The sequence below is a fragment of the Gavialis gangeticus genome, unplaced genomic scaffold (genome assembly GCF_001723915.1).
Source record: "Gavialis gangeticus isolate Ggan-Ray unplaced genomic scaffold, GavGan_comp1, whole genome shotgun sequence".
Classification (NCBI taxonomy): Eukaryota; Metazoa; Chordata; order Crocodylia; family Gavialidae; genus Gavialis; species Gavialis gangeticus.
Window position 1 is genome coordinate 17,966,445 of NW_017729011.1, and position 9,948 is coordinate 17,976,392.

Here is a 9,948-nt window from a genome sequence, read left to right on the forward strand (position 1 = left end):
GAAAAAATGCTCTAACATATGGTTTTCCCAAGACAAGCTGAACTCTGAATTCTCTACATTTTACATATTGGCTTCTCGAGCCACAGAATGTCCTAATCGCAGAGTTTAAATCAGTGTTTTTATGTCTTGCTATCCAACCATATTCAAAAATCAGATACCTGGTATCTAAAGCTAGCCGGTGTGCCTGCGGTTAGCCATGCACTCCTGTGAACTGCTGGGGTAGAATGGCATCGCCCAAAATGAATGGCACAAATCGAAGCCCTCTTTAAAACTCTATTTTGTCCCACTCCTTTAATTCATTCAACTGAGTCCAAGTAATTTTGTCTCCAAGATGATCAGTGGGATGATCTGCTGCACAACACTGTGTGTAGTCACATCCATCCACACAAAGCAGTTGCCATGTTGGTGCAGATTGCTGTCTTATCAGCATAGTTGCATTTTATGCACAGCCTACTTGTCCCTCCACTGTGGTTGTGAGCGGAGCAGTTTGATCACTGGCAGGGGCCACAAAAGGCCATGCAGAAAACCAGAAGGCTTCAGTCATTGCCAGCCTTGGGGATGCCCACCAGCTACATGGAGGGACCATTTCTATGCACTTTCCTTTGACCCTGCGCTCACCCGTGACAGCAAGGTTTAGCCCAGCCCTGTGTCCTGAGCTCTGCTGGTTCGTGCCCAATGCCTGAGCTTCTGGAGTCAATGTGACCAGTGCAGCGATTCTTGCCCGAGTCTGCAGAGAGCTGGAAGCAACAACTCTTATGTAGCAACTAGCTCTTGTCTCTCTACCAGGAGGCACCAATTCCAAGACCAGCTGCTGAGAAGCCCTGCCAACCTCACTCTAATGAGTGGGATATCACAGAAAGCTCAACACAACCCCTTGCACAAATAGAGGCTGCTAAGCTAAGCACTAGATGCTTCCTTTGCTGCCTCTGCAGCCACCTCTGGACCCCCATGCCATTGCCAGTCCAGCTGGGACACAGGATCCTACCATAAAGCCACTTAGTGAGGGCCCATATTGTGGCTTGTTTTGGGCTCCAAGCTTTGTAGCTCTTTTGCTGCTAGCTGGAGAGATGCCCAGTGCACTCAGTGACTGCTTTAAAAAGTATCTACAGAGGCCCAGGAGGAGCTCCTGCTGCCTTATAGGTAAGAAGCACAAAGGATTTAAGGGAGAGGAAAAATGAACAGCTCAACACACCTCCATCCCACCAGCTGAATGTACCAGCTCCTGGACTTCTGCCCTTTGTGAGGGGGAGCTGGACAGTGACACCCTTAAATAGGCAGCGAGGGTTCATCGAGGAAGGGCTCAAGCGTGGTAGAAGCCCCTGAAATACGCTCTGACCTGGCCTGGCCTCTGCTGTTGTGTCTTGTAGGATTGCCGGGCTCTCTGCAATTACCATCTAGCTTTTAAAATGAATCTAATCACGAACAAAACAAAATAGCAGCTACAAATTCAAGGGAAAAGACATGATGAACGGCAGTATGTATTTTACATGATAGTAAATGGGCTTTGCATATGCAAATTGAATGGATTTTAAAATGGTATTTAATGACAATTTTCGTAGCAGACATTAACATTAATTGCATCAAAATGAAAATGCAGCATTAGCTTGCTGTTAGCAGCAAATGCCCCAGCTATAAAGCTTTATCTTTATCAGTACCAGCCTTTACTGATGTGACAGGGCTGCTCGGCAAATTGCAGGCAAAAGGGCTTTTATGCTGCACAAGTATCCCCCAACGCAGGCCAAAATCAACATCAATTTTGCTTTATTTCTTCGTAAACGGAGGTTAAATGCCTGCTGGAGAGAGATCTAGGCACATTCCCAAAGTTTTACTGAAAATCTGCAGACCCCACCATGGCTGCAGATGAGGGGGGGGAAAGAGAGCTTTTAATTTAAAGTTATTATAGCCCATCTTGCCCGTTCTTTACCTGCCACCTTTTATGCAGACTGATGGCATTTATCCCCTGTACTTTAAAAGCACATTATAAACCAAATCAAATTACTGGGGCTACTGAGGAGTTGTTACAGCCATTTTGGCAGAAAGTGAGGAATTTAACTCACTTCAAGACTGGTAAAGTAATGACCCCATCAGCATGGGCAAAAAGGCTGATTCTTTCCCACTTCACAGGCAGGAATGCAAAGGGTTGGGACCAGTTTGCATCTGACAGCCTTCCTTTATTCTGGGGTTGGAGATCACCAGTTAGCAGCCTTCTGCTCGAGTGGATTACAGCCTGAAGAGACGACGTGAACCCTCAGTTTTATTGGTAGTATCTGCTGATGCTTAGGGTTGCAATCCTTCCTTGATGAGAGGCATGTCCCATGTGCGAGACAGAAGACTTTAAGCAGATCCAGAATTCACACGGGCTGCACTTCAGACATGTTGGGGATCTCTGGACCTTGCATGAGATATCGGCAGAGAGTGCCCGGGACCTGTCTGGAAGCGGATGTCAGGCAGCCAAAACTCTGCTATTAAAAGGCTGTTAATTATTGATACATTTAGTGTAACTTCTGTTTGAGGATCCTATCCTCCCTCCCAGCGCATCTCAGTTGTTGCTGCCGATCACCAGGACAGCGCACTCAGTTAAGATGTTTGGGGGCAGAAGGGGTGAGATAACCGCAACATATGGTGCCCTGCATCGATTCCAGGCCCTGGGAACTCAAACTCTGCTTTGATGAACATCTTATTCAAATGCAGCTACATTTTTTCATGGACTCTGTTAGACTGGAAATGGCGTCACATCTCCTCGGGCATCACGCAGAAGGTGCAACCCGGGAGAAGTGGGGATACCCTGCACCTTGCGAATACTGGACCAAGGCAGGGGCTCTACCTACGCTGCCTGAAGGTTGCACGGCAGCCCAGAATCCCGCAGGCGCTGGGAGCACTTGGGGGCTACGAGGGAGAGGCAGAGGGCCTGCTATGCTCCTGCACTCATGTAAAGCCCCCATGGATCTGTTGGATCTGCTTAAAGCCTTCTGCATGGCACACCCGTCTCATCTAGGAGGAATTGCAACTGTTGTACCCCACCAAACTTGCCCTCTGGCTTCTTCATTCCTTTTTCAGAAGAGTAACAGTGGGCGCTGCAAGGGCAAAAGATGGTGGTAGCAGTTGTGCTGTCAGGGGGGATAGGCTGTTCCAGTATAGCTGCCAACGGGTAATGCATAGAGACCTTTTCAAAACAGAGGCCTTTCTGTGCGGCCTCCAACATTTCAGACACCAGACCCCCTCCTGCCCCCCTGCACCTGACACAGCCCTACACGTCTCCTACCACCACCAATGTCAGGAATCCTCCAAGGGCGCCCGCTGCAGACTCTCCTACTGTTTAGGATGACCCAGAATAGAAACAAATATGGAAATAATGCCTCCGCTGCTATTAATCACGTCCCAGTCTGGATGCTCTCCACAGCAAGGCAGCTCTCTTAGGCTTTTAAGCGTGTCACTCGCCTGTTTGCAGCAGATGCATATTGCGCAGCCCATTTTATAGGCACGGGGCCGTGAACAGGAGAGGTAGGCCAAGGCGGTGCAGCCCGTTTGTTCCACAGGATACTTACCTTGGAAGGTCACGAGCACTGATTAGTCTTACAACCAGCTTCTTGGGCAGATGAGCCGCTCTGCTTTTTGCTGATGCCATCCCTCCCCCTGTCCAGAGCAATGTTTTCTATAAACCATGTGGCCAGCTTTGTTGTAAGAGTCATAAAAAGGACATTTTTCATCTCTCCTTTTTCCTGCTCTTGTGCGCTCTCTCTCTCAGTATCAGACATAGATTTATTCTCTCCCTGATGCCTGTGGCATTCGGAGCTGGGAGGGGTCAGGGGAGGCACTGATGGGACAATAATAGATAATACAGCGGTTCCCCAGAGTCTTGTCCGGCTCCATAGCCTATCCATCAGCAGCCAGCGCTCGTGCCAAGGTCAGCGCTAACGAGGATGTGGTAGGGTCCTGGCCTCCCCCATGGGGCATCCTCCAATCAGATTTCCCAGATTCATGCTCCAGCTTCTGATCTTTACAAGAGCTGCCTTGTGTGAACCAGAATTTGCAAGAGAGAGCGTGCATCTGCCGAGTACAAGCGCCGAAGTAATGGCCAGGCTACCGTCTGCACACACGCTCAGCCCCTCTCTGTTACCCCCCGCCCCCACCTTGTAAACGGGCTCCTATACCTTCCTTAAAGGAAAGCTGCAGTCATTACTGATGCCTCCTTCTGTAGCCACCCACGCACTTCCTCGACGGGGAATATCACACAGACCATGTCACGCATCTACATAACATTTGCAAATGCCCGTGCCCATTTCCCTTACATGCCTACCCCAGGGCCTGCTTTTTAAATAAAGCCCAGCTCCATGTTACCGCAAGAAGGAGTTTAAGATCTGTATCTGTCCTAAGCATTCGTAGGGCTTGCATTCCCATAGCAATGTGCCTCAGTCTTCAGCGAATCTGTCCTCGCGGCTCCACCCCATGAGGTAGGGAAACACTAGGCTCCCCATTTACAGACGGGGACCCAAGGGGTGTGGGAGCAGATACTGAATGGTCTTTAGGTACCTAAGTGTGTAGGTAGGTGCGTGGTGGGCTTCTCATTGACATCAGATCAGAGTTGCTACTGTTGAAAAGCCCATTGAGATGCTGATCTACATCTCTAGTCCTCCGTGTCTTTCAACATCTAGCCCCAAGTGCTGAAAACAAAGGGAGCTCAGCACCTAGACACATTTCAAAGTTTAGCTAGGCATCGGTCTGCACCTTTAAGTGCCTAACTGCCTTTATGAAGATCTGGTCCGAAGGGACAAACCTAAGGTCACCCAGGCAGCAGGGCAGGGATACCCAGCTTCAACTTTCAAGGACTAGGCTGGCGGCCCAACCACCGCTGCTTTATTCCAAAACACTGCTGTCCCTTTTCCAAAAGGCAGCTGAACATCTTTGTGGCACTTCTTTTCCATCCAAGTTGACCATGTCCTCTCCCACCACTTCCTTTACAACTGGCCTTTATCTGCTGGTGATTCCTTTCCTCAAGATTTTGCCCTATCTCCATTCCTAAAGAGCGGCTGAAGTCATCTGGTACCTCCTCTCATTCCTATGCCTTGTTAAAGGTTTTTAATGCTTTGTTGGCATTTAACCTCCAGGTTTTAATAGCTCAGCTGTTATACTCCAGCAGGCTTCCCCATGCTTAATGGTTTTGCTGTTTTTTCCGTTTCTTCTTCTGAGGTTGGTTCAGTTCTGGTATCTAATCTTCTCACAGATGTAGACTGTTCGTGTCTGGGTGGATGGCAGGGTTCAGCCTTCTGTCAAAATGCTCCTTCTGTACTGCTAGCACTTCTTTGGCACTTCTTGTCAGTACACTTGATGGCCTTTTTCAGCACAGTGATGCTTGGAGGGCATTCATTTGCAGTCGTGAAGAAAGCTCATTACAGACCAAATGGGAAATATTCAAGGAAGCTATGCAGAACAGCAGAGGAAGTCAAAACACAACACCCAGGGAAAAGCTGGCCTAGCAACTGAACAAGATCATCACAGGAGAAGCATAAGCCAGCTGTTGGAAAAGGAGAAGAAATACAAACACGACACAAAGCAGTGAAGAAATCCCACCAGGCTTGCAGAAGCAAAAGGAACCTCAATAACTAGCTGGAGCATCAGGAAAGAGCAATAGATTAAAAGATTGGTTGTATGGAAGGACAATCAAGCCCATGATCCCATGTAACATTAACCAAAAAGAATGAGGGAAAGCAAGTAGAGTCAGATGTCCTCACCAGTCCAACAGAGAAATACAGTTTCTGTGCCCTAACCACCAACCTCATGCTGACAAGAGGAATTCTGCAAACAGAAATTTGCTTCTCATATTACATTGGACACTTACATGCAAGTGTATGCATTGTTCGAACTAGCTTTGGTGGAATTAGAAACTCTCTCTGTCTTTTATATTATATTGCACTTCACCTAAATGCCTGAACAATGTATTGAATTGGCCAGGTAGTATAAGAGCTAAGAGTTCTTATTCCTATGAAATAATTTTGTGTATACATGTAGAAACATTGCTTCTGGTTCCATAAGGATATGTATTGCCATTATAATTATTTTTATTCCATTTCCTCCACTTGTTTGATATATTTAAGAGGACATATATTGCCATGTCATTGTCCCCCATAAAGGCCAAGTTTTCTCATCCTAGGCAATGAAGTAGAGAGAGGGAAGGGGGAAGAACAGAATATGCTTTCACTGATTATTATGAAGCGTATTTTTGCCGCACACAAAAGTAAAGAGCAGAGAATGTATTCACATATATACACTGTATTCTGCTTGTGTTGCATGTGGGCTTTGATTATATAGAGATTACAGCTGGAAAATATATATTTTTGACAAAATGGAATTTATTGCCAGATAGTCTCTGCTTTCATTTAAAAAAAAAAAAATAGTTTTTAAAACAAACAATTGAAAAATGTGAAGTTTTTTTGGGGCAACACCAATCATTTTAATATAACTGTCATTTCTAACAGGAAAAAAACCAACTTTTCCCAACCAACTATACTTTAGATATCCAAGTGATTTTGTTTCAGGTCAAAGAGCAGATCGATGGTAGCTTTGGTTCTGCTAGACCAGGGGTGGGCAATTATTTTGGGCGGAGGGCTGCTTACTAAGTTTTGGCAAGCCATCGAGGGCCACATGACAGGCAGCCAGGGGCAGATAAATATTAAATTTTCTAAATTTTTTAGGGGCCCCGTGGGCCGGATAGAATGGCCTGGCCGGCCATATCCGGTCCCCCAGGCTGCATTTTGCCCACCCCTGGGCTAGACCAATTTTTCCCCCCCCAGCGGTAAGCAGAAGTAAAGGACAATAGATCAGGTTTCTTCATCTTTTATCCTCATTGACTCTGATGATTGCCCACTGAATCCTGGAGGGGTTTAAGGCTCAGACAGAGCAGAGCTGTGGTCATGGAAGAGGCTCATGGTTTGTAATTGCTCTTTTATAATAATCATTGTGAACCTGAGTTTCAGGGACCAAGACATAGAAAGGTTCATCCACAATTTTTCTTCTAATTGTCTCTTATTTGGATTTCTTAATTCCATATCTAAAAATTAGCCAGCAAGCACACGACAACACTGCAAAAAAAAAAAAATTAAAAATGACCAGCCACATTTCCTACCAGCTAATGCACAACATGGACAGTGTGAAGTCAGTTATTTAATGGACGATAAGAGCTGGACTTAGTGCCTTTTAAAGAAGATATGTATTTGTGTGTGCATTTAGGCCTGTTATGAGGGCATGTCTCATATTCTTAGCTTGGGAGAGAACAGTAAAGCAAATTGGTGCTCTTGTAAGCAGGTGTACTCCTAAGTACAGCTCTGAGCACCGGATAAATCTTTTAAAGTGTATGTTTACAATGGGTTTTATTCTTTTTACTGTTCCATACATATGAGCCCTCTGAGCCAAATAACAGATCCTCCGACACGGAGAGAAAAAAAAAAAGCTCTCCCATTGGCTGCCCATGGTAAAATAAATTTGTATTGTTGTTTTCTCATCCAAATGACAAGGAATTGCACAAGAGCTTTGGAAATTCAGAGTCATCTGTAGCAGCGAGGGCTCCGGTCCTGCAGTCACTTTGTAGGCAAGATGCCTGCTATTTCATTGGGAGTTTTGCCAGGAAGAAAAAAAAAAAAAAGAGAGAGACTGAAAAAATTGGTCCCAAAGTGTTTTCCACCAATTTTTCCTCTAGTTATTATTTTCTTCAGTGGTTAATAGAAAGTGAGGACAAGTGGAGATCATTTAAAAGTGATCTTCCAGGCCTCTCCCTGGGTTTATTGCCAAGACCTATTTAGAGTACTATAAAGCTGCAAGGGGCTCATAACTTTATTGTATATTCTGCAATCTTCTAACGAAAATGAAGAGGCATGATATTACTGCCCCGTTGTTTTCCCCTCCTCTCCCTCTCCTTATAAAGGCACGTGTATGTGATGCGTGTAGGGACGTTTGGAACTGCTAATTGAATTTGCCCTTGTGAAAATGTGAACAAATTGTAAGTGACCTCTCATACAAATTTAGAAGTCAAGAATTTCCCACTAAATAATCGTTCCTCCTCTACCATTCGCTTTTATGCAGAAGCCACAAACAATTAAAAAACAACAAAAAGCCCAGCGGCCCTCTTCCTTAATTAGCGGCAGAAGTCAATGCTGGCGAGCGTGGCTAAGTGCTTCAATTACCTCCCCCTCCTCTTGACTGTCCTTGTTAGAGCAGACAGGTCCGCCAGCCAAAGGGGAACAATTAAGGCAAGTGAAAGGCAGGCTGTGTGCAGGCGGGGTTGCCTGGGCTATACCTGCCTCTCAAGCTAGGGCCCCGGCTGTAATCATACCCCAGATTCCTGCTGGGCTACACAGAGAGACAGATTAATGGTGGATCATTTGCTTGTTCCAGCTCCGCAGGAACGAGGGGGCACAGAAGGAACGAGGTACCAATCCAGGCAACCATAACCGCCATTTCCCTCAACTTCAAGCTCCCTCTCGGAGCAGACTGGGACAAAGCATTTGCTCGTCGTTTGTGTTTGCATTGCAGCAGTGCTCAGAAGTCCCAGAGGCCGGTTGTGCAAAGTGCTGTACAAATCACAGTGCGACATTGCCAAGGGCCCATGATTTCAGAGTTGCTATTTCAGGCTTATTGTAACAGTAAGAACAGAAAGAGAAAAACAAATTGGGGTGGGGGGAGGGAAATCAATAGGTAACTCAGTGTGCTTAAAGACAGCCTGCCATTACCCATGGCTGTGCTAAGGAAACTCAGAGACTTTGGTGAGCCACCGGCAATAAAACAGACTTCCCTATTAGAAACCCATGAGCCATGTTGGTAGAGTCAGATGCCCAGTTGGCAAGGCAGAGTCAAATCTCTGATCCCATCATCTCGGTTGCCTTGGGGACACGCAGGTAAGTTCAGGATGAAAAACGTTTATTCCCCCAGTGGGTATTCGGATGGATAGTATGCTCTGAGGCTACACAAGTACATCCGAGCATCGAGCTCAGAGGTCATCCTGTAAATATATGGTTTCCCCTCCTAGCGGCAGCAGCAGCTCTTTCTCTGCAGCGTGAAGTTCCCAGCTGTGACGAGCACCTTGAGAGCCATACTCCAGGTATGCAGGCTGATGTTTAAGCCAGTCACAGTACCAGACATACCATGGACCCGTAGTGTTTGGAATACAGGTTTGACTAACATTATCTCGGCTGATAAAATGAGGCAATGTCACGTCACGCCAAGTAACCAGAGATGATGGCTTCCAAAGAAACTAGTGGCCACTAAGTAGGTGTTCATAGCCGGGTTTCTTGATAACATAGCAATCACAACACTACAAAACACATGCAAGATCTTTCTGCAAGGAGAAGATTCATGGAAAGGATACGATGAAGGGTTATAACTGTGCTACTCACACTGAAAACCCCACAGCGCATTACAGAAAAAGCAATGAAGCAGGGAATTCGAACATCAAACCAAACCCCGTCCAGTAAAAGACTTCAGTCGTCTTAGACCCGGTCTCCCTACACACTGTGGAATTCAGACGACTTGGATCTCAGCAGTCCTTCTCCCCCGTGCTCGGCCTTGGTGTGGCCGCAGCTGGAGTACTGCATCCAGTTTCGGGCTCCACAATTCAAAAAGGATGTGGAGAAGCTTGAGAGAGTGCAGAGAAGAGCCACACGCATGATCAGAGGTCAGGAAAACAGACCTTACAGCGACAGGCTGAGAGCCACGGGGCTCTTTAGCCTGGAAAAGCGCAGGCTCAGGGGTGATCTGATGGCCACCTATAAGTTTATCAGGGGTGACCACCAGGATCTGGGGGAACGTTTGTTCACCAGAGCGCCCCAAGGGATGACGAGGTCGAATGGTCATAAACTACTACAAGACAGTTTCAGGCTGGACATAAGGAAGAATTTCTTTACTGTCCAAGCCCCCAAGGTCTGGAACAGCCTACCATCAGAGGTGGTTCAAACACCTACA

The 9,948-nt window shown here is 46.5% G+C and overlaps 1 protein-coding gene across 1 annotated transcript in view; it reads left to right on the forward strand.

Annotated features, from left to right (window-relative positions):
* CFAP77 (cilia and flagella associated protein 77) overlaps positions 1 to 9,948 on the forward strand; it is a 96,380-nt gene that overhangs the window by 47,043 nt on the left and 39,389 nt on the right. The gene's annotated exons all lie outside the window — the stretch shown is intronic.